The sequence below is a fragment of the Schistocerca serialis genome, chromosome 4 (assembly GCF_023864345.2).
Source record: "Schistocerca serialis cubense isolate TAMUIC-IGC-003099 chromosome 4, iqSchSeri2.2, whole genome shotgun sequence".
Lineage (NCBI taxonomy): Eukaryota > Metazoa > Arthropoda > Insecta > Orthoptera > Acrididae > Schistocerca > Schistocerca serialis.
Window position 1 is genome coordinate 28,081,288 of NC_064641.1, and position 25,236 is coordinate 28,106,523.

Consider the following 25,236-nt stretch of genomic DNA (forward strand, 5'->3'; position numbering starts at 1 on the left):
CGCTACGGTCGCAGGTTCGAATCCTGCCTCGAGCATGGATGTCTGTGATGTCCTTAGCTTAGTTACGTTTCAGTAGTTCTAAGTTCTAGGGGACTGATGACCTCAGCAGTTAAGTCCCATGGTGCTCAGAGCCATTTGAACCATATACTATTTCAAGGCCATGAAGGTAAATTACAAAAGAATCAGTTGACTGATGGCTCTCACACGGAAACATCCTTGTACCTGATGTGAAGGTTAGAATTGTCTCGTTTACATGCACTCATGGGCGATGCAGCTATCATTGCTGTCGTTCGTTTGTACACGTGCGTGGAAAAATCAGGACTGTAACAAGATTTGATCGGTGATTAACGTTGTCAATTTACATAATCAATTAAAATTTTGACTACAGGATTTTTTTATTTAACTAGGGCGACTTGGCTCTAAAAATACGATGATGTGTAATGAGTGTCACGTCACACACTGAGCAACATTTTAGATTGACCTGAAGATGGCGCGGTGAGCCGAAACAGGTAATCAGTGAAGAAAATTTGCGATCTTCAACAGATCGTATATCTCGCCCCCCCCCCCTCCCTTCCCCATTGACAAAATCATGGACAAACTTTACGCAGAGCAGACCTCGGATGAATGGTGTGTGTGTGTGTGTGTGTGTGTGTGTGTGTGTGTGTAGAGAGAGAGAGGTGCGGGCGTGGCCATCCGCCTGCGGCCGTGGATTTATGCGGCAGGCGCTCCCATGTCAATGCAAAGCGCGCCGCTGCGGCCCGTTCATCGCAGCCAGACCCATCCTCGCTACACATGCACGCGTACACCGGCCCCTCTGAGTGTGTCCAGCATCAGCCACGGGCCTCGATTTACGGCGTATGTTTTCCTATCGTGTTGTCGTTGTAACCATCAATCCCAAGAGATGCAGCTCTCCCCGCTAGTCTATCCTGTGTAAGTCTGTTCATCTCTGCATAACTACCGCGGCCTACACCCATCTGAAACTGCTTACTGTGTTCAAGTCTCCCTATCCTCCTACAATTTTTACCTTTCACTCTTCCCCACATTACCAACTTAATTATTCCTCGATGGCACAGAGTACATCTGTTTTTTTAGTCGAATTGCGCCGTAAGGCTCCTTTCTGTACAGTTCGATCCACGGCCTCTTATCCAGTCACTCGAAATCCGTCTATAATCATCGGTATTCTTGAAACTTCCTGGCAGATTAAAATTGTGTGCTGGACCGAGACTGGAACTCTGGACCTTTGCCTTTCGCGGGCAAGTGCTCTACCACCTGGGCACCTGCCCGCGAAAAGCAAAGGTCCCGAGTTCAAGTCTCGGTCCGGCACACAGTTTTAATCTGCCAGGAAGTTTCATATCAGCGCATACTCCGCTGCAGAGTAAAAATCTCATTCTATCAGTATTCTTCTCTACCACCAGACTTCAAAAGCCTCTTTTTGTTCTCGACTGAACTCCTTATCTCTCACGTTTCACTTTCATGTAAGGCTACACTTCAGACAAATACTTTCAGAAGAGTCATTCTAACATTGAAATTTGTACTCGACATTGTAAGATGGCAAGAACTATGCCCCTTACATCAAGTCATTAAAGATCACCTAACTCACTGTATTGCAGTAGTTCGAGTAACGAAGATTTTTGTGAGGTAAGTGGTTTGTGAAAGGTATAGGTTAATGTTAGTCAGGGCCATTCTTTTGTAGTGATTATTGAAAGTCAGATTGCGTTGCGCTAAAAATATTGTGTGTCACAGTTTAAGCACAGTCATGTATAATATTTCAAAGGGGACGTTTCATCGTCTGGCGAACATATTGGAGCAGGTTTCACGCCCCCACCGTCACAATCACCGAGCGAGGTGGCACAGTGGCTAGTGCACTGGACTCGCATTCGGAAGGACGACGGTTCAATCCCGCGTCCGGCCATCCTGATTTAGGTTTTCCGTGATTTCCCTAAATCGCTCTAGGCAGATTCCGGGATGGTTCCTTTGAAAGGGCACGGCCGACTTCGTTGCCCGTCCTTCCCTAATCCGATGAGACCGATGACCTCGGTGTCCGGTCTTCTCCCCGAAACAACCCAACCCTCGTCACAATCTTGTGAATACCTTCCTAGTGGACCATGCGAGCAGTCGGATGGAATGACCCATCACTCTAGAGATCTCAGATACACCGGAAGTACGTGGGTCTTACTAAAACGAGTTGTGGCACTCGTCCTGTCCCACCAGAGATCACATAGAGGCTGCTGTGGAGGAATGGAGCAATATACCACAGACTATCTCGACAATTTGGTAAGGAGAACATTCGAAAGTGCCTCCAGCTTTATGCAAGAGGACATTGAGAAGAACATGTAGTGTTTGCAGTGAAATGTTTTGAAAGGTATTTATCTTCTTTATTTTAGTTTCCTTATGACTGTATCTCATAGAACAGAACCAGTTTTGTTTCCTGTTACATGCAGTATTGACACTAAAGTAATATGCGACATTTACACTCCTGGAAATGGAAAAAAGAACACATTGACACCGGTGTGTCAGACCCATCATACTTGCTCCGGACACTGCAAGAGGGCTGTACAAGCAATGATCACACGCACGGCACAGCGGACACACCAGGAACCGCGGTGTTGGCCGTCGAATGGCGCTAGCTGCGCAGCATTTGTGCACCGCCGCCGTCAGTGTCAGCCAGTTTGCCGTGGCATACGGAGCTCCATCGCAGTCTTTAATACTGGTAGCATGCCGCGACAGCGTGGACGTGAACCGTATGCGCAGTTGACGGACTTTGAGCGAGGGCGTATAGTGGGCATGCGGGAGGCCGGGTGGACGTACCGCCGAATTGCTCAACACGTGGGGCGTGAGGTCTCCACAGTACATCGATGTTGTCGCCAGTGGTCGGCGGAAGGTGCACGTGCCCGTCGACCTGGGACCGGACCGCAGCGACGCACGGATGCACGCCAAGACCGTAGGATCCTACGCAGTGCCGTAGGGGACCGCACCGCCACTTCCCAGCAAATTAGGGACACTGTTGCTCCTGGGGTATCGGCGAGGAGCATTCGCAACCGTCTCCATGAAGCTGGGCTACGGTCCCGCACACCGTTAGGCCGTCTTCCGCTCACGCCCCAACATCGTGCAGCCCGCCTCCAGTGGTGTCGCGACAGGCGTGAATGGAGGGACGAATGGAGACGTGTCGTCTTCAGCGATGAGAGTCGCTTCTGCCTTGGTGCCAATGATGGTCGTATGCGTGTTTGGCGCCGTGCAGGTGAGCGCCACAATCAGGACTGCATACGACCGAGGCACACAGGGCCAACACCCGGCATCATGGTGTGGGGAGCGATCTCCTACACTGGCCGTACACCACTGGTGATCGTCGAGGGGACACTGAATAGTGCACGGTACATCCAAACCGTCATCGAACCCATCGTTCTACCATTCCTAGACCGGCAAGGGAACTTGCTGTTCCAACAGGACAATGCACGTCCGCATGTATCCCGTGCCACCCAACGTGCTCTAGAAGGTGTAAGTCAACTACCCTGGCCAGCAAGATCTCCGGATCTGTCTCCCATTGAGCATGTTTGGGACTGGATGAAGCGTCGTCTCACGCGGTCTGCACGTCCAGCACGAACGCTGGTCCAACTGAGGCGCCAGGTGGAAATGGCATGGCAAGCCGTTCCACAGGACTACATCCAGCATCTCTACGATCGTCTCCATGGGAGACTAGCAGCCTGCATTGCTGCGAAAGGTGGATATACACTGTACTAGTGCCGACATTGTGCATGCTCTGTTGCCTGTGTCTATGTGCCTGTGGTTCTGTCAGTGTGATCATGTGATGTATCTGACCCCAGGAATGTGTCAATAAAGTTTCCCCTTCCTGGGACAATGAATTCACGGTGTTCTTATTTCAATTTCCAGGAGTTATGTTGACCACTGTACCTTCTGGTACACCAGAAGAGTGGAACCTTACACTCTCGGGAGAGAGAGCCGACACGTAACCGCGAATTCAGGATAAAGAGAAGCAGTGTGTGGGGGAAGGGAAGCCGTGTGGAGACATTAGCTGCCGGCGTTCGTCGTTATCGAGTCGGCTGTCCGGCCGTCGCCGGCTTCCCCGGCGACAGGTGAGGTGACCGGTCGGGGCTCCGGCAGTGCGTGCACGCACTCGCAACGCCCATAACAGGAAGGGCCAGGCGCGCGTGCCCCGCTACCCGCAGCTGCGCAGCGCGTCCTGTCCACCTCGTCTCCACTGCGCGGGTCAATTACGCACTGTCTCTGCACGGTTTTAACCCCGCTAAAGGGGCTCACACATACTTTCGCTGTGGCGTTCGACACAAGAATTTGCCTGGTACATACCCTCGTATGGACAAAATTTTCGTCGTCGGTATTTGGACAGCGTCGGGAGGAGAGGTGCTAAATTAGATGTATTTTTCGATGCATAGAGCCACAATCAGAGGGTCGTAAACGATCATGTCATAATACCAGATTACACGATTCGAGTACATACATACAAGAGGGAGGGAGGAGGGAGGGAGAGAGAGAGAGAGAGAGAGAGAGAGAGAGAGAGAGAGAGAGAGAGAGAGAGAGAGAGAGAGATGGTTGGTTTGGTTGTTTGAGGTTTAAGGGACCAAACAGCAAGGCCATCAGTCCCTTGTTTCAAATATACTCCATTCTGCTAATGGAACATCTCAGAAAAGTCAGAACAATAAAACGGAAAAAGGGAAAAACGTAAAAGGGCAGTCACGTTGACATTGGTAAAAAAAAAAAAAAAAAAAAAAAAATGAGGGAAGTCGGCAAGAGAACGAACCCAACACTATGCTGAAGCAGCATAGGCAAGACCACCTGTGACTTAAAAGGTACAACTGCTATAAAGCAGAAAGTACGTATGGGAATAGAAAGACTAACCAAGCCTTAAAAAAAAGGGTAAAAACAGAGTAAAAGGGGAAGAAAAGAGGATTCCGGTCAGGTAGGTGAATCGGGAATCTCCGAACACTGCCTACAGTGGGAGACACCCAAACACTCACCGCCCTGCCCCAACACCAGAGAGAGATTAAAAACCTTAAAACTGAGAATAAAAACCACTCTCCCGGAGGAAACCGAGAACCAGAGAGACCATCCGGGAATCGTCAGCCAACATCAAAGGTAAAGTGTGGGGGAGTCTGTACTTAGCACGCAGAGCCAAAAGAAGGGGGCATTCAACCAAAATGTGGGCCACTGACTGAAAGGCTCCACAACCACACAGCGGGGGTGGCTCATCACGCAAAAGAAAATCATGGGTCAGCCTGGTATGGCCAATGCGGAGACGACACAGTGTGGTCGAGTCCTTTCGGGAGAGGCGAAAGGAAGAACGCCATGGGCCTGGTGTCACCTTAATTGCAGGAAGTTTATTAGACAGGGGAGTAGCCTCCCAAGAATTGGCCCATGACTGTGCGAAGTGGGATTTGATGTGAAGCCGTAAATCCGCTGCAGGAGGGGTTACAGAAAACGGGGGGTAAGTAACTGCTCCCCCAGCCAAACGATAGAGAGAGAGAGAGAGAGAGAGAGAGAGAGAGAGAGAGAGAGAGATGCACTAGTGTAATTCCCAGCTTATTAGTAGCGATTCACAACGACAAAATAGGGACAAATTTCGAAAAAAGTGAGAAAAAAGTTGCAAACACATCAAATTTCCACCGAAATCAAACACAATTTATTGGCATTTACTAATCTTCACGCCGGCCGGGATGGCCGCGAGGTTCTAGGCGCTACAGTCTGGAACCGCGCGACCGCTACGGTCGCAGGTTCCAATTCTGCCTCGGGCACGGATGTGTGTGATGTCCTTATGTTAGCGAGGTTTAAGTAGTTCTAAGTTCGAGGGGACTCGCGACCTCAGAAGTTATATCCCATAATGCTCAGAGCCATTTGAACCATTTCTGAACCAATCTACGCCAACATCGTCTCGTTCGTTAAATCATTGTCGTCCACATAGCTAGAGGCTTCGCGATCTGATGCCTACCTAGTCAGTCCGCTGACTGGTCTGCTGCGGCCCACCACAAACTCCCCTCCTCATCTCAGAGTAGCACTTGTCGCCCATCTACTCAATTACTTCATGGAATTATTCAGAACTCTGTCTTTCGTTACACTTGTTACCATCTACAGATCCCTCTAGTACTACAGATGTCCTATTGTCCTGTCCCTTCTTCTTGTCAGTGTTTGCCATATGTTCCTTTCTTCGCCATTTCTGCGGAGAACCTCCTTATTCTTTATCTTATCACTCCAACTAGTTTTCAATATTTTTATGTTGCATCACATCTCAAGTGTTTCGATTTCCTTTTGTTCCGCACCGTCTACGCTCACTTAACCACTTAGTGCTCTATGACGCGAATTCGCAGTATACCAATGCTGTGCCAGTACTATTGGGAGTTTAGCTGTTTGTGGGCACCAGTGTCGGCAGGTGCTGAGTCTAATGAAGCTACCAACGCTTCTGACAAGTGCTGCAATAGACAGATTTAATGTATTGCCATTGCATAGAAAGAAGGATTCTTTATTGTATGATTATATGATAGCGGAACAAACACTGGTAGCAGTTACTTCTGTAAAATATCTGGAAGTATGCGTACGGAACGATTTGAAGTGGAATGATCATATAACATTAATTGTTGGTAAGGTGGGTGCCAGGTTGAGATTCATTGGGACAGTCCTTAGAAAATGTAGTCCATCAACAAAGGAGGTGGCTTACAAAACACTCGTTCGACCTATACTTGAGTATTGCTCATCAGTGTGGGATCCGTACCAGGTCGGGTTGGCAGAGGAGATAGAGAAGATCCAAAGAAGAGCGGCGCGTTTCGTCACAGGGTTATTTGGTAAGAGTGATAGCGTTACGGAAATGTTTAGCAAACTCAAGTGGCAGACTCTGCCAGAGAGGCGCCAGGTTTCGAGAGGGTGCGTTTCTGGATGAGGTATCGAATATATTGCTTCCCCCTACTTATACCTCCCGAGGAGATCACGAATGTAAAATTAGAGAGATTCGAGCGCGCACGGAGGCTTTCCGGTAGCCGTTCTTCCCGCGAACCATACGCGACTGCAATAGGAAAGGGAGGTAATGACAGTGGCACGTAAAGTGCCCTCCGCCATACACCGTTGGATGGCTTGCGGAGTCTAAATGTACATGTAGATTTACGAGGATAAGGCAAAGACCGATCGATCAAAATCAGGTCAAAAAAAAAACACGTTTGTAATCAGTCTAGAGAGCTCCGATCGTCACCCATTTAGGAGGTTTAGGGAAAGACCGACCCACCATCTTCAGGTCGAACAAGAACCCCCTTCCCCCGCAGACGGAAATAGCGCACAGGTCAAGGATACAGGCACGCTCAGATGGCTCAAATGGCTGTGAGCACTATGGAACTTGACATCTGAGGTCATCAGTCCCCTAGACTTAGAACTACTTAAACCTAACTAACCTAAGGACATCACACACATCCATGCCCGAGGCAGGATTCGAACCTGCGTCCGTAGCGGTCACGCGGTTCCAGACTGAAGCTCCTAGAACCGCACGGCCAGAAAATGATCTTACAATGTAACTGCAAATAAAGAAAAAAAATACGTAAAAAAATTCCTCCTAATCCATATGTGGCATACAGCAGACCAGTGCTTAACAGCATTGGTTAAAAACAGTATTGGTTGCAATTATAGTTTATCATTTTTCAACGACGCATTTCGCCTTATTTAGGCATCTTCAGGTTATCTTTTTTAGATGGACCCGAGAGGCAACAAGATCTGCACAACGCGTAAGCATATGCTTACTACCTGAGCCCCCATCTTACTCTGTTACTCGCTCCTGTGAACGGCAACGCGTTATGCAGATCTTGGTGCCTCTCGCGTCCATCTAGAAAAGATAATCTGAAGATGCCTAAATAAGGCGAAACGCGTCGTTGAAAAATAAGAAAAAAACTAAAATTGCAACCAAGTTAGTAAGCATTACTGCCTGAGCCCCCATCTTACCCTGTTACTAGCTCCTGTGAACGGGAACGCGTTATGCAGATCTTGGTGCCTCTCGCGTCCATCTAGAAAAGATAACCTGAAGATGCCTAAATAAGGCGAAACGCGTCGTTGAAAAATAAAAAACTAAAATTGCAACCAAGACAGTTTGTAACCAATACAAAAAATACGTAACTCTGTTTTTTTTTTCGAATCGCTAATTAAAACACTGCGACCCTCTCTTGAAGGAAGCAGCGTTCTGGACGTCGGCCTGCTTCGCCTGCAGAGCAGAGCCCGGCTTGAAGCCTCTGAGTGAACGCTACTGCCTGCTGGCAGCCTCCGGTGTGATGCAAGACGTACGGAGCGGCTGCCTTGGACTGACCCAACACGGAGGAGAGCAGAGCAGAGCAGAGCAGAGGCAGATGCGCGGCCGAGGTCGGCGGGGCGCTCGGCCGCCTTCCGGCAGCGCGGCGGCGCGCGTCACGAACTGTTACACATGCGCGGGGCCTTTCACCGCGCCTCATGACGGCGCCGTTGCGGCACTCCGCCGATTGCCGGCAGCCGCGGATGCGCCGCGCTCCACGACCGCTCCAGATACCATCTGCCCCGCACGGCCACTCGCCAGGCTGCGGGCGCCCGCCTGCGCTTCGGCGAAAAGCGCGTGCGTTCGCGTGCGTGCATCTGTATGCTAATGTGTGGCGCACAGTCCGGGGGTATCTGCTCTTCTCTCCTGCACACTCTACCACTAGTGTGGCTTTATTTTGCTTTCAATGTCAGTCTCCTCATTTACGCATACATAGTTAATAAGACTAGCAACCAAAGGGTATTTAACCTAGCAAAACACCTAGTACATAAATAATAACCCCCCCTCTAACAACCACAAAAACATTGGCATATAAACCAGGTAACAAGCTACTTCCCAACACCCATCTCAGTAACACACACACACACACACACACACACACACACACACACACACACACACACACACACACACAAGCTAAAACGTATCACCCCTCACTGTTACAAAATAAAAAGTTTTCCTAGTAGCCTTGATCAGTTATTATCGTAATTGAATTACTCGTACGTCAGGTGTGTTGCATATCCATCAGGCGTTGCTTCATCTCGATCGCTTTGACTGCTTATACATTCACTCTCCTCCTAGGCTGCCCTAGAAACCAGCATTGTTGAGCCGGAACGTAGTAATCGGCACTGGTGTACCAAAGTGAGTCAGGTTAAATACACATATCAAAAAACGTTTTTGTATCACCCCGGTCCCAGAACTCCTCAAGACAGACGTTGGCTTTGGATATTGTATCACAGACACAGTCCCTTTGACTGCTCTTCGGGCTATGTGCGACAGAGGGATAGATTCCAGAAACGAAAAGAGTGACTGCATAAGGTTTATTCCAAACTCAAATTAAAAATTTGACAAATATTTTTCTTCTTTGTGCATAGACCAGTTGCACAGATGACCATACGCACAAAATAATATCACGTGCAAATGGTTAAAATGGCTCTGAGCACTATGGGACTTAACATCTATGGTCATCAGTCCCCTAGAACTTAGAACTACTTAAACCTAACTAACCTAAGGACATCACACACATCCATGCCCGAGGCAGGATTCGAACCTGCGACAGTAGCAGTCGCGCGGCTCCGGACTGAGCGCCTAGAACCGCTAGACCACCGCGGCCGGCCAATATCACGTGCACAAATAGAATAACATTATCTAGCATACATTTTAATACATCATTATTTCATATCTGACCAGATTCCAGGGTACATAGTACTTTTAAAAATACATCAAGCAAAGTCCAAATTCTTAAAAATTATTTAATAGAATTTAATAGTCCCCTTTTAAAGTGTTTCAGACTCATATAAAATCTGTCTGTGGTACAGAAATCCATGAAATAATCTCGAAGGAAATACCAATCACAGACACAGTCCCTTTGACTGTTCCGAGATGCCACTAAATCCGCCCAAAGATGTAAACAATCATTCACGGGCAGCGCCTCTTAGACGGAGGGGCTCCGACAGCCGATCAGTTCCAGACAGTACACCAGGAAGGAGGTACACGTCCGCATGCCTAGACGGTTATACCGCGGTTCGATCGCGTCCGCATTGTTACGTTGTGCCATGAAGGGCTCTCAGCAAGGAAAGTGCCCAGGCGTCTCGGAGTGAACCAAAGCGATATCGTTTGGACATGGAGTAGATACAGAGAGACAGGAACTGTCGATGACATGCCTCGCTCAGGCCGCCCAAGGGCTACTACTGCAGTGGATGACCGCTACCTACAAATTATAGCTAGAAGGAACCCTGGCAGCAACGCCACCGTGGTGAATAATGCTATTCGTGCAGCCACAGGACGTCGTGTTACGACTCAAACTGTGCGCAATAGGCTGCATCATGAGCAACTTCACTCACGACATCCATGGCGGGGACTAGCTTTGCGACCCCGACACCATGCAGCGCGGTACAGATGGGCCCAACAACATACCGAATGGATCGCTCAGGATTGGCAGCACGTTCTCTTCACCAATGAGTGTCGCATATGCCTTCAACCAGAAAACCGTCCGAGACGTGTTTGGAGGCAACCCGGTCAGGCTGAACGCCTTAGACACACTGTCCAGCGAGTGCAGCAAGGTGGAGGTTCCCTGCCGTTTGGGGTGGCATTATGTCGGGCCGTCGTACGTCGCTGGTGGTCATGGAAGGCGGCGTAACGGCTGTACGATACGTGAATACCATCCTCCGACCGATAGTGCAACCATATCGGCAGCATATTGGCGAGGCATTCGTCTTCATGAGCGACAATTAGCGCCGGCTTTGTGCACATCTTGTGAATGACTTCCTTCAGGATAACGACATCGCTCGACTAGAGTGGCCAGCATCTACTCCAGAAATGAACCCTATCGAACATGCCTGGGACAGATTGAAAAGGGCTGTTTATGGACGACGTCACCCAACAACCACTATGAGGGATCTACGTAGAATCGCCGTTGAGGAGTGGGACAGTCTGGACCAACAGTACCTTGATGAACTTGTGGATAGTACGCCACGACGAATACAGACACGCATTAATACAGGAGGACGTGCTACTGGGTATCAGAGGTACCGGTGTGTACAGCATTCTGAACCACCACCTCTGAAGGTCTTGCTGTATGATAGTACAAGGTGCGATGTGTGGTTTTCATGAGCAACCGAGGTGATGCAGAACTTTCTTTGATGTGTGTATATAAGGTGACGTAAGCTACAGAAAGTGTTATTCTTCTCGTACATAGTTATCCTAGAGTCTGTTACTTAAAAATAAATAGTATTTATACCACAAGTGAAACTGTCAATATTTGATTCTGGTTTTATGCGAAACCTGTTGATTCGTAGCGCGAAACAGAGAAATGTTGAAGTAAAAATAAACAAAAACAATACAGATTTATCATGCAGCGCTAGGAAACGCAATTTCTACAACGTAAAGGTAAAATAAAAAAAAAACACAGACCAAAAATATATCGAACATCGATTCAATACTTCGTCGAGCTTACATAAAATATATTTCTGTTAGTCATAACAACTTTTGCACTTAATAATAACAGGAAGCACTTGCGTTTGATTATTGTGATGAACGTTCTATTGAGAACAAAATAACAACAGTAATTGTTTGTATTCTTTTACCTCTGTTTATGCAACTACACGATCAACTAATTTTTACTACTTATAAAATGCAATTAATATTTTTTCAGGATATGAAATACTCAGACGGCTACCACTGGAAGATATTTGGTTCTAATTATGTGACAAACAAACAAACTAACGATAAACAAAGAGAAGTCGGCGGCTGCCATTTTATCGATCACACTTTCATTTACGTTTTTTCCCAACACTACCGGTAATCCTACCGTTTACTGCTTCATTTAGGTACTGTAGCAAAACTACCGAATCGTCGTTTTGGTAGAGCGCAATTCTACACGTAATCACACAAGTACGTTAGCACATATCACCCCACTCCACACTGCTCTTTTTCCAAACGCCGGCCGCGGTGGTCTCGCGGTTCTAGGCGCGCAGTCCGGAACCGTGCGACTACTGCGGTCGCAGGTTCGAATCCTGCCTCGGGCATGGATGTGTGTGATGTCCTTAGGTTAGTTAGGTTTAAGTAGTTCTAAGTTCTAGGGGACTGATGACCACAGCAGTTGAGTCCCATAGTGCTCAGAGCCATTTTTTTTCCAAACTGTCGATAAAAAAAAAAAAATTTAGAAAGAAGGTCCAATGGGTATAAGTGCAGATATTTCTAATGTTGATTTAGTAAGATGTATTCAACAACGTAACATCAATATTCGTTGTATTTGCAGACTAATAATTATAGCTCTTAGAATTCTTATGTTTTTAGGTTGGCTGGTACCTTCAAGTATGTGCGCCGGAAGCAAGCCTTTAATGCTTACTTTCCTCTTAGCGGTAGGTCAAGTGCAGAAATATGGATGCAAAACTGTTAGTCTATACGGACAGGGGTAGTGAGCTAAGTGGTGCAGTTGTGCATTTACGACCATGCAGAAAATATCAGGTTGTAAGCCAGAATGAGATTGTCACTCTGCAGCGGAGTGTGCGCTGACATGAAACTTCCTGGCAGATTAAAACTGTGTGCCCGACCCAGACTCGAACTCGGGACCTTTGCCTTCCGCGGACAAGTCCTCTACCATCTGAGCTACCGAAGCACGACTCACGCCCGGTACTCACAGCTTTACTTCTGCCAGTATCTCGTCTCCTACCTTCCAAACTTTACAGAAGCTCTTCTGCGAACCTTGCACAACTAGCACTCCTGAAAGAAAGGATATAGCGGAGACATGGCTTAGCCACAGCCTGGGGGGATGTTTCCAGAATGAGATTTTCACTCTGCAGCGGAGTGTGCGCTGATATGAAACTTCCTGGCAGATTAAAACTGTGTGCCCGACCCAGACTCGACCTCGGGACCTGGTAGAGCACTTGCCCGCGAAAGGCAAAGGTCCCGAGTTCGAGTCTCGGTCGGGCACACAGTTTTAATCTGCCAGGAAGTTTCATCAGGTTGTAAGGTTTATCAGTTTATTTCCCGTTGGAACAAAACGATTTTAAAGCAGTATTTTACGTATCTGTACCATAGAACCCCTATTAGTCTAGCGAGATATTTGTTTCATCGATACGTTTTAACAGGGGCAGCAAAACAAGAAGAATACCCAGTACTCCAACAGCAACTGAGCAGCACTGCTGTACTAAAGTAGCACTCAGTGTGGCCCAGGCCGGTGTTGTAGCTGATGAAAAAAATATCGCACTATACTAATTTGGATCAGATCTATCGAATGGGTACGTATAATTTCTCTTTAAAAATCGTTTTGTTCGTAGCGGGAAACAAACGGGCGGCTTCCGTCGTCCCTGGGCGTCTCATGACAGACGTGATGAGCGGTATTTGTTTGGCCTGACTCCAGCAACACATATCATAATCGAAATTGCAAATAACTGCTGAAACACCAAAAAATTTGCGCCTGGCGACTGTCAGGAAGGCACGTTGTATACACTCCTGGAAATGGAAAAAAGAACACATTGACACCGGTGTGTCAGACCCACCATACTTGCTCCGGACACTGCGAGAGGGCTGTACAAGCAATGATCACACGCACGGCACAGCGGACACACCAGGAACCGCGGTGTTGGCCGTCGAATGGCGCTAGCTGCGCAGCATTTGTGCACCGCCGCCGTCAGTGTCAGCCAGTTTGCCGTGGCATACGGAGCTCCATCACAGTCTTTAACACTGGTAGCATGCCGCGACAGCGTGGACGTGAACCGTATGTGCAGTTGACGGACTTTGAGCGAGGGCGTATAGTGGGCATGCGGGAGGCCGGGTGGACGTACCGCCGAATTGCTCAACACGTGGGGCGTGAGGTCTCCACAGTACATCGATGTTGTCGCCAGTGGTCGGCGGAAGGTGCACGTGCCCGTCGACCTGGGACCGGACCGCAGCGACGCACGGATGCACGCCAAGACCGTAGGATCCTACGCAGTGCCGTAGGGGACCGCACCGCCACTTCCCAGCAAATTAGGGACACTGTTGCTCCTGGGGTATCGGCGAGGACCATTCGCAACCGTCTCCATGAAGCTGGGCTACGGTCCCGCACACCGTTAGGCCGTCTTCCGCTCACGCCCCAACATCGTGCAGCCCGCCTCCAGTGGTGTCGCGACAGGCGTGAATGGAGGGACGAATGGAGACGTGTCGTCTTCAGCGATGAGAGTCGCTTCTGCCTTGGTGCCAATGATGGTCGTATGCGTGTTTGGTGCCGTGCAGGTGAGTGCCACAATCAGGACTGCATACGACCGAGGCACACAGGGCCAACACCCGGCATCATGGTGTGGGGAGCGATCTCCTACACTGGCCGTACACCACTGGTGATCGTCGAGGGGACACTGAATAGTGCACGGTACATCCAAACCGTCATCGAACCCATCGTTCTACCATTCCTAGACCGGCAAAGGAACTTGCTGTTCCAACAGGGCAATGCACGTCTGCATGTATCCCGTGCCACCCAACGTGCTCTAGAAGGTGTAAGTCAGCTACCCAGGCCAGCAAGATCTCCGGATCTGTCCCCGATTGAGCATGTTTGGGACTGGATGAAGCGTCGTCTCACGCGGTCTGCACGTCCAGCACGAACGCTGGTCCAACTGAGGCGCCAGGTGGAATTGGCATGGCAAGCCGTTCCACAGGACTACATCCAGCATCTCTACGATCGTCTCCATGGGAGAATAGCAGCCTGCATTGCTGCGAAAGGTGGATATACACTGTACTAGTGCCGACATTGTGCATGCTCTGTTGTCTGTGTCTATGTGCCTGTGGTTCTGTCAGTGTGATCATGTGATGTATCTGACCCCAGGAATGTGTCAATAAAGTTTCCCCTTCCTGGGACAATGAATTCACGGTGTTCTTATTTCAATTTCCAGGAGTGTAGTTTGTATCAAACGTCTAGGGGCGACGGATCACGTCATGCGGAGTAACTTTTGTTAGAGACGAAACGTCCACTTGCGCTATCCGGTGACACTTGGCGTCTTTCTGTACTGATTACACCACTGAGAGGAAGCTCGCCGAAGTCACTATGCGGCGTGTGTGTGCGCTGTGTGTTGCCGATAATCCAGTCGTGTGCTCAGCGTGAGATGGAGGAAGCCTAGCAAAATGAAATTTCCTCTTCTCTAAAATATTTTCCTTCGCTTAGAGACATTGGTCCTTAACGTTTTATTGCTGAATATCGCTGCATTTTCTTGGATGTGTAGCACGCAGCACACCTTATTTGAGATTTTCTTAGGTGCCACACGTCATTCATCTTATGACTTTCCATTTTCTTCCTTTTCTTCGACCAAGTTGTTACGGTCTTGAATTTATTGCCCTCTTGCCTCAATTTTCAAAAATGCTTCAAATGACTCTGAGCACTATGGAACTTGACATCTGAGGTCATCAGTCCCCTAGACGTTGAACTACGTAAACCTAACTAACCTAAGGACATCACACACATCCATGCCCGAGGCAGGATTTCAACCTGCGACCGTAGCAGCCGCGCGGTTCCGGACTGAAGCGGCCAGCGTGCCTCAATTTTCACTTGAGCACTTCGTGACTGCCTGTTCATCTGACAAGGAGGCTGTACGGATTAGATTTTCGTATGTTTTAAAAAAATTTATCGTACATGAAGTTCAGACCTCAAATATCAATCATCCAAAGCACTTCCATTCGACTCTCAAAAATTATCAAGGAAATCGACTTTGAAGATTTCTGAGCGTCTTTAATACCCTAAACCGGGTCAAATTTTTCGGCAGTCCGCGTGGCTTTATGGGAGAACGTCCGCCTCCCATGTGGATAGCCCGCGTTTGATTCCAGGCTGTGGCAATTTTTAAACAAAACAGTATGTTCTATGAGCATTCCCGTGAAACATAAAATACATAAAGGCGAAAAACATTTTTAATTTTTTTTTAAAATTTAAACAATCTTCTTTTATGAAAGATCGATTCCTCTGTGTGTTTCTATGCATCCAATTACACATACAATTGGATGCATAGAAACACGCAGAGGAATAATAGATGCTGTCACAGCCACTAAAGGAAAACGAACAAAAGACAATCTCATTCCGCGCGATCAAAACCAGATATACGAGATGAATGTGGATATATAAAGAATATGCAAACGATAAAGTTGTGTGTGTCGGTGTAGTGCATTGTGCTAGAAATTGAACACCTGTGTTTAGGAGAACGCATAATAGACGTGTGGGTCCAGAGAAGCGTGAGTGGAGAATGGGATGGAACAGCTTTTAGACATGAAAACTGCTTTTGATCTCGTTGAACCGATTTGTAAGGAAAGCCACAACTGTCTCAGTGACCACCGAAGAAAACTTCGTCCCACCTCAGTGGCTCACAGCAGGCTTCGGCAGTCCACCCACCCCACCGCCGGCCTACACCGAACCCAGGGTGGTTGTGCGGTTCGGCCCCCAGCGAACCCCCCTGGGAACGTCTCATACCAGACGAGTGTAACCCCAGTGTTTGCGTGGTAGAATAATTATGATGTACACTTGCGTCGAAACGGTGTTTGTGTAGCAATCGCTGACATAGTGTAACTGATGCGGAACGAGGGGAACCAGCCGGCATTCGCCAAGGCAGATGGAAAACCGCCTTAAAAACCATCCACAGGCTGGCCGGCACACCGGACCTCCACACTAATCCGCCGAGCGCTGAAACTGGAAATCCTCGACCCAAATACCGAACTGGAGCGACTCCATTTGTTCCACTACGGGAAGTTCCATTCAACATTTTCTTTAACTTCGCCTGAATATGAGTAACCGGAATTTTAAACTGGTAGTAGTTGCCATTACATTAAAACAGAAAACCATTGAGCGCCGCATAAGAAGGGAGGCGAAAAAACAACTTTCATTGCGCTTCTCTTTTAAACAAGCGTTGAAAGTCTCCGAGTTTGTTTTAGTGTTACTGTTGCATTAAAGCACTGCGTCTTCAGACCACAAGTGGCCCACCGGGACCATCCGACCGCCGTGTCATCCTCATTTAGGATGCGGATAGGTGGGGCGTGTGGTCAGCACACCGCTCTCCCGTTCGTTATGACGGTTTTCTGTGACCGGAGCCGCTACTATTCGGTCGAGTAGCTCCTCAAGTGGCATCACGAGGCTGAGTGCACCCCGCAAAATGACAACAGTGCATGGTGGCCTGGATGGTCACCCATCCAAGTGCCGGCCACGCCCGACGGCGCTTAACTTCGGTGATCTCACGGGAACCGGTGTATCCGCTGCGGCAAGGCCGTTGCCACTGCTGTATTAGCATATCGATTAATTTTCAGGGAAAGAAGACTAAACGTGCAAGGTGACTGCAAGTCACCTGTCACTAGCTCCGTTGCTGGACGATAGGTGGAAGGAAGCAACCTTGCTCAGCTTACCGGCAAATAAGTTTCATGTATGATTTTGTTTAAAGAATGTAGAATAGGAGAGTTATTTAAATGTAACAAAAGTTTTGATATACACTCCTGGAAATTGAAATAAGAACACCGTGAATTCATTGTCCCAGGAAGGGGAAACTTTATTGACACATTCCTGGGGTCAGATACATCACATGATCACACTGACAGAACCACAGGCACATAGACACAGGCAACAGAGCATGCACAATGTCGGCACTAGTACAGTGTATATCCACCTTTCGCAGCAATGCAGGCTGCTATTCTCCCATGCAGACGATCGTAGAGATGCTGGATGTAGTCCTGTAGAACGGCTTGCCATGCCATTTCCACCTGGCGCCTCAGTTGGACCAGCATTCGTGCTGGACGTGCAGACCGCGTGAGACGACGCTTCATCCAGTCCCAAACATGCTCAATGGGAGACAAATCCGGAGATCTTGCTGGCCAGGGTAGTTGACGTACACCTTCTAGAGCACGTTGGGTGGCACGGGATACATGCGGACGTGCATTGTCCTGTTGGAACAGCAAGTTCCCTTGCCGGTCTAGGAATGGTAGAACGATGGGTTCGATGACGGTTTGGATGTACCGTGCACTATTCAGTGTCCCCTCGACGATCACCAGTGGTGTACGGCCAGTGTAGGAGATCGATCCCCACACCATGATGCCGGGTGTTGGCCCTGTGTGCCTCGGTCGTATGCAGTCCTGATTGTGGCACTCACCTGCACGGCACCAAACACGCATACGACCATCATTGGCACCAAGGCAGAAGCGACTCTCATCGCTGAAGACGACACGTCTCCATTCGTCCCTCCATTCACGCCTGTCGCGACACCACTGGAGGCGGGCTGCACGATGTTGGGGCGTGAGCGGAAGACGGCCTAACGGTGTGCGGGACCGTAGCCCAGCTTCATGGAGACGGTTGCGAATGGTCCTCGCCGATACCCCAGGAGCAACAGTGTCCCTAATTTGCTGGGAAGTGGCGGTGCGGTCCCCTACGGCACTGCGTAGGATCCTACGGTCTTGGCGTGCATCCGTGCGTCGCTGCGGTCCGGTCCCAGGTCGACGGGCACGTGCACCTTCCGCCGACCACTGGCGACAACATCGATGTACTGTGGAGACCTCACGCCCCACGTGTTGAGCAATTCGGCGGTACGTCCACCCGGCCTCCCGCATGCCCACTATACGCCCTCGCTCAAAGTCCGTCAACTGCACATACGGTTCACGTCCACGCTGTCGCGTCATGCTACCAGTGTTAAAAGACTGCGATGGAGCTCCGTATGCCACGGCAAACTGGCTGACACTGACGGCGGCGGTGCACAAATGCTGCGCAGCTAGCGCCATTCGACGGCCAACACCGCGGTTCCTGGTGTGTCCGCTGTGCCGTGCGTGTGATCATTGCTTGTACAGCCCTCTCGCAGTGTCCGGAGCAAGTATGGTGGGTCTGACACACTGGTGTCAATGTGTTCTTTTTTCCATTTCCAGGAGTGTATTACCTCACCTAATAAATTATTACTTTGACCTAGTTGGTGTCTGAGGCCCGGGGCGCAAATTAAGTCAAACCGCTGAGCTCTGGTGTGTGCGCAGGTGTCGTGTGTGCGTGTGTACCGACTGCGCAACGTAAACGGTAGCGGGACGGTCGGAGGTCGACAGACGGTAGCCGTCCTCGCGACGGCCATAAATGTCAGCGCGTCTAAATGAGCTGCCCCAGCAGCCGGGTGGGCGCCAAGGAGCCGAGCAAAGATGCCTTTTCTGCGGCTACTGGCTGTCTGTCACGTCCGCTAGCACAGCAGCTTTACCTCCGTGCAAAATGCCGAAATACACGCGACGCATAAATTAGTGGATCAGTCCACATGTTGAATCACACAAACATTTACATGTCGTCTATAACGTAGGAACAGGAAGTCCGTAACACTTGCACATGTGGGAGAACCACATGTAATACACAGTAAGTACGTTCGTATGCGACATCCATCCACCGAAAATCCGCATTATTCCGTACGTGTACCTCAGGTTATTCTCTCAATAAATCCACATCCAGACTCAGTATGCACATCCATATGCAGATTCATGGGCTCTGAGCACTATGGGGCTTAACATCTGAGGTCATCAGTTCCCTAGAACTTAGAACTACTTAAACCTAACTAACCTAAGGACATCACACACATCCATGCCCGAGGCAGGATTCGAACCTGCGGCCGTAGCGGTTGCACGATTCCAGACTGAAGCGCCTAGAACCGCTCGGCCACACCGGCCGGCACGCGGATTCAGTGTGCAGAGTCCGCATACTGGTGTACCGAATAATTTGAGGTACATGTGCGGAACGATAGGGGTGTTTTAGTGGGTGCATGTCAAAAAAGGAACTAAAGCTTTACTCCAGGTCGTCCTCCACATGTGTTATAAACTTTCCGATCATATTCGATACAGATCATGTTAATCGTTTGTGTTTGGTTCCACTTGTGGACTGCCGGATTAATTTGAATGCAACATCTGTAGCGGCATGTTGCACATAGATAATCTGTATATTGCTCGAAGATAACTATACAGTCGAAACTGGCTGATAACAAATAAACCGAAAACTGTACATCCCATAACGAACAATGTTTTCTACTGGAAAAAAAAAAAAAATAACCAAACACTGAGGTGACTCGCTTGCCGTGTGGGAGGACTGCCGCTGCCCGACAGGGTCGTCAAACTTGAGCTTACATTTCTCAAAAACTCTTTGAGGAGTTAATGGTACTTGAGCAACACTCGTTACAGCTAAGTACTGGGTGGTTATAATCAATGTGCAGCTACTCACAGAGATCCAGTGCGGGCCGTAATTATCGTATCGCAGCGAAACTCGGCAAGATATTCCAATGCGTTAATGCGGAATAGATTTACGTTAAAAAAAAAAAAAAAAAATTGTTCCAGTCTTGGTCACCAGAAGCAAATCTGGCGCTGTGAATGCAACAGAGACGTATAGAAATGTTACCATATGCAATGGGTTAGGCACGGGATAGGGCAGATGGGATCAAATAAACGAGAAAGGCTTAATGCTGATTTTATTATTAACCGTCGCTTACACAATTTGTTCAATGTGAACACCGCAAAAGTCGAGATGCTGTACAGCGCCAGATTTGCACCTGGTGGCCAAAATTGGAACTAATATTTTTTTTTTTTTTTTTTTCCCCAGAGTAAATCGGTTCGCATTAACGCACTAGCATGTGTACAGAGTTTCGCTGCCATACGATAATAGTAGCCCACAATGGATCTCCGTGGAGAGCTACACTGTTACAACCACCTGGTACATACCACAACAGCGTCAAAGACCAGCAAAATCGGTGACCCGGTGGGTGGACGTTTCTCTTGTAAGAAGAGAAAGTCGCGAGAAACTGGAAAATGATCAAGAAGTGGTTTAGACAACTGTGCGGACAATCGGTATCACAAAAAACAAGCACTAAAGGAAAAGAGAGGAAAACGCTACCACTTCCCGCAGCGATAATTGCGGCGCAACTAAGCCATCTGCAGAAACAGAATCTACAGCAGGTAATCAGGAGGGGGGGGGGGGGGGTTTAAGATAATTTTCCAGAGACACGGTGACACCGCTATTACAACATAACGTTAAAAAGAAGCGCTATATGTTGCTATCTACATAGAACTCCACAAATCGTTACGTGTCTTGCTCATTGTAATGATTTTGTTGATCTACTCCAGCGTCGATACGTACCGAGTATTCTTTCAGAAGATACACAGCCCTAGTACGTTTTTAGCCGAACGTTATTACACCCACAGTGCAATAGTAGCCCAACTTCATACCAAGAATAAAAAGGGCAAATGCAATGTAATAACATGTAAAGTATTCACAGTTTCGAATACGAACAACCAGCTTTGGCTATCCGTGCAGTAGCCATGCCAGACCCAAGCTTCCAAATGTCATCTGGCACAAATTTTCATCGTCGTCATTCCCTTACGCAGTTGATGGTTGTTCGTGTCCACACCTGCGAACATATTTCATGTATTTCGTTACAGTTGTAGTCCACGGAATGCCTGTTGCTTTGGACATGCCTGCATGTAGCAGTTCTTAACACCACAACGATTGGAATATCGCACTCATAACTCGATATTCTGCAACGATTTTCAGGAAAGACGCCACCAAACTGCTTCAAAACTTTTCCCTATTCTGCGGCGCTGTGTGCTGTGGAATGCCGATAACGCAGGACGACACAGGGTAAGGAATTTTCCAGCCAACGAAAATCAATAGTCCTACCTGTCACACAGCGTTGACAACACGAGGAGACTTCAGCAGCGGTACTCACCTGAAAGAGAGAGGACATTTGGTATAAATTACAGGAAAACAAAATTTTTTTTTGTTCGTAAAATGAATTTTAACTTTTATTCTACTGGAACTGTCTATAAAACTTTAATGAAGAAAATTTTATTATATGCACACAACACTTTAGAAGAGGAAAACAGTAATAACTATTTTAAACATAATAATAATACGAGGGTTGCCCAGAAAGTAATGCACCGCCTTTTTTTTCTTCAACAGTTCTTTATTGAACATAATGAGAATATACATGAAAGAATGGTGTTTTATCTATACACCCTATTTTTCCACGTAATCACCGTCCAGTTCTATAGCCTGCCTCCAGTTCTATAGCCTGTCGGTGCACACACTTTTGAATATCCAGGAGTGCGGATAATTGCATCCTCACTCCCTTTGCTGGTTGACAGATGCAGCGCCAGCTGCCGAGTCGGAATGCGTCTGTCCTCGCGAACGACATCAGCTCGCTGCAACGTGTCAGCCGTGGATGCCCCCCCCCCCCCCCCCCCCCTTGCGGTGCAAATAGTGGAGCTGTGCCGAAACGCCTCCTGGTGACCTCATTCTCCGTGCCCAGTGAGAGTAACTGAACTTCTGTCGACAGCAGATGCTCCTTAGACTTTGCACAAGCGTTTGTGATTATTCCTCACAGTTTCTATTTCTGCAGTGAGAAATTCAATGACGGCACGTTGCTTATAACGTACGCCACCTACAGACGCCATTTTGAAACTGTCCTGCAGCTGCGCTATCTGTCGGAAGTGACGGAAACTTGGCTCGCTCACTTAGGAGACTTGAAATAATACATATAACGTTTCGCATTCGTAGCATTGTTTTCGACTGAGAAAAAAAATGCACTGCATTACTTTTTGGGTAATGATAAAAAAAAATGTGCGTTTTGTAACAACAACGACGCTGTACTATTGTACATATAAGTAAATTTTTTTTCCATCTGATTTTTCGATAAATTAGTGTGATTGATGTTCTGATTTCATTTCTTTTTTGTTTCATGTCATTGTGTTAAGAAAACTGTAAATAAGTTTTAATGTGAATATTAATGTTTATGTCAAATGTCAAGCAATATTGTAATAGAATTGAAATGTAACAAATGTTGAAATTATTGCAAGATGTTTAAAATTGTAACTGTGCGTCTGGTCCATACGTAGGCAATGTGTTAGAATATGTAGAATGCAAAACCTCGGGTGAATACCCTGTCTGTAAGGGAGCGGTAAAAGGTGGATGGCAGGCGAGCGCGGGAAAATGCACGGGCGCTGCACGGCACAACGGGCTCAGCAGTAGTAGTTGGAGTTTGGCACTGGTTTGAGCAACACCTTCTGGAGCGAGGAGGCTCTCCTGGAAGACGTAGTTTCACTGAGCCTCGGGTATGCCGTTCCAGCGCCCACACAGCATGGCAAAATTCCATAGGCACTAAATGGAAAAGTATTGCGCCACTATGAAGAAATAAAGTGCCGATACGTCGAGAGCCGTAGCTGTGATTGTATGTGTGCTCTGTGCCTCGCCTTCTCGCCGCCCGCCAACCGCCGCATCGATACAAACAGGTTGAAACTTTTAGTACTGTATGCGTATGGACCATAGAGTGAACTGTTCAATAATAACCTAAATTTTACCAGTACTTTCCTGTCATTTAATTATCCTCACAACTAACCTAGATAGGGTCCTTGCCAAATGTTGTGCAATCTGAGTGTCCCAAAATGAAAAATTAAATTTTGTGTTAATAATAATTACTTGCAGACCTAACTATGTAAGAATGGTGTTTAAAGAACTGTTTTGTTAATGAACCAGTAAATGAATAACGAAGGTCTGACAAAGTTGGAAGATAACTTTGATATTGATTTAGTAATGAAGTTTAATTACTTTGGGACAGATATAATGGTATTTAAATGAGCAGGAAATAAGATAAAAAGAGTAGTATCTCATATATTGGAAATCTTGAGCGCATAATGATTTCAATAATAAATTTTTTAATACAGTGATCATAACAGTTTCAGGGTCCCCCCCCCCCTTTTTTATTCATTTAAATTTTGAAGTGTTCCACATTGGTTTGATCAGCAAAAGTTAAAGTCAATATAAAAGCCGAAATTCATCAGTGTTTTATCTTTATCAAAATTGACATTTTGTGTGTGACTCGAAAGTGCTGTTTCTAGAGTAACCTATGCCCGAATTTAATCAGATCAATGGACAGTACGAAGTTTTGTAGTATACATTATAGTGTAGTTTATGTATTTATGGTTTTTCCATATCAGTACAGAACGTGAAACTATCAGTCCAATAGATTTTCTGGTTCTAAAATTTACTATATTATGCAGTGTTACTACGTGTTGGTTTGCATGAATATACACCAACTTGTACAGGGAAGAAACTCAGTTAATGCCTAATTAGGCTGGCGACCGTATTGTTAACCAATTGGTAGCATCTTCTGTGTTGCTTTTTGTCCGTCCTGACGTGTAGTTGCATTTCGGACTTACTTGACGTATCGTTGTTATTACAGAGTGGGTGTAAGTCTGATTTGCCTCCAGTCAGGTACACGCGGTCAATATCTATACGAAAATCCTGTCTCGTAAGGTGAACCCCACTCACTTACCATAGTACAGGCTTTAATGAGTATTGTGTGCCCCCACGCGCACGTTACAGTTTGTCTAGGGCCTCCTGTCGGGTAGACAGATCGCCTGGTCTAAATATTTTTAATTGACGCCACTTCGGCGACATGATTTTATTTCATTTATTCGTGTCAGAAGCATTTAAGATGTATAAAACAACGTGCAATATTTACATGTCGTGTGTATATATATTTACAAGACAATTATTTATACTTTTGCCGCCCAGAAGTTACCGACCTCTACTATAGTTGGCGTTGCACGTGGCAGGCCTTCTGTTGTGCATGTTGCTGGACATTGGGTGCAGTGGAGCAGGTGGAAGGTCGTCTGCGTTCCTCCACACTCACTGGGAAGGGGGGGGGGGGGGGCGGCTCCTCTAGGAAACCCCAAACTGCTCTTACATTTCGTGACACCCGAGCGTAGTCTGTTGAGGGATCTCCATGTATTCCAATTCTCTGTGTAGCCGGGTGGTGGTCTTTCGCTTGGTGGAATCCATCCTACAGTACTGGTAAGCTTTGCACGCCATAGTTCGATTCGTCATTGCTGTGGTGGCCCAACTACAGCCTCGGTAGATCTGAGGAAGCTCTTTCTGGATTTTAGTCGTGGGTTTACTGGTTGATAGTAACATAGGGGCTGAGCTTCAGACGTTTCTGATTTTTCTTCTCTTTTTTTGCTGCTACCTCTCGGCAGATGTCGGGGGGGTGCAATTCCCGCGAGACGACATGACTATCGATGAGGATGAAATGATGGTGAAGACAACACAACATCCAGTCCCCGAGCGGAGAAAATGCCTTACCCGGCTAAATATCGAACCCGGCCCCTCGCATGGCATTCTGCCCCGCGGACAATAATAATAATAATGTTATTCAATTTGTATATTCAGCAAGCAGTAAAGGAAACAAAAGAGAAATTCGGAGTAGGAATTAACATCCAGAGAGAAGAAAAACTTTGAA

At 47.5% G+C, this 25,236-nt stretch overlaps 1 protein-coding gene and 1 pseudogene across 1 annotated transcript in view; both read right to left on the reverse strand.

Annotated features, from left to right (window-relative positions):
- LOC126473736 (uncharacterized) overlaps window positions 1-25,236 on the reverse strand; it is a 418,605-nt gene that overhangs the window by 297,635 nt on the left and 95,734 nt on the right. The window lies entirely within an intron of this gene.
- Window positions 17,108-17,225, reverse strand: LOC126476168 (5S ribosomal RNA; annotated as a pseudogene).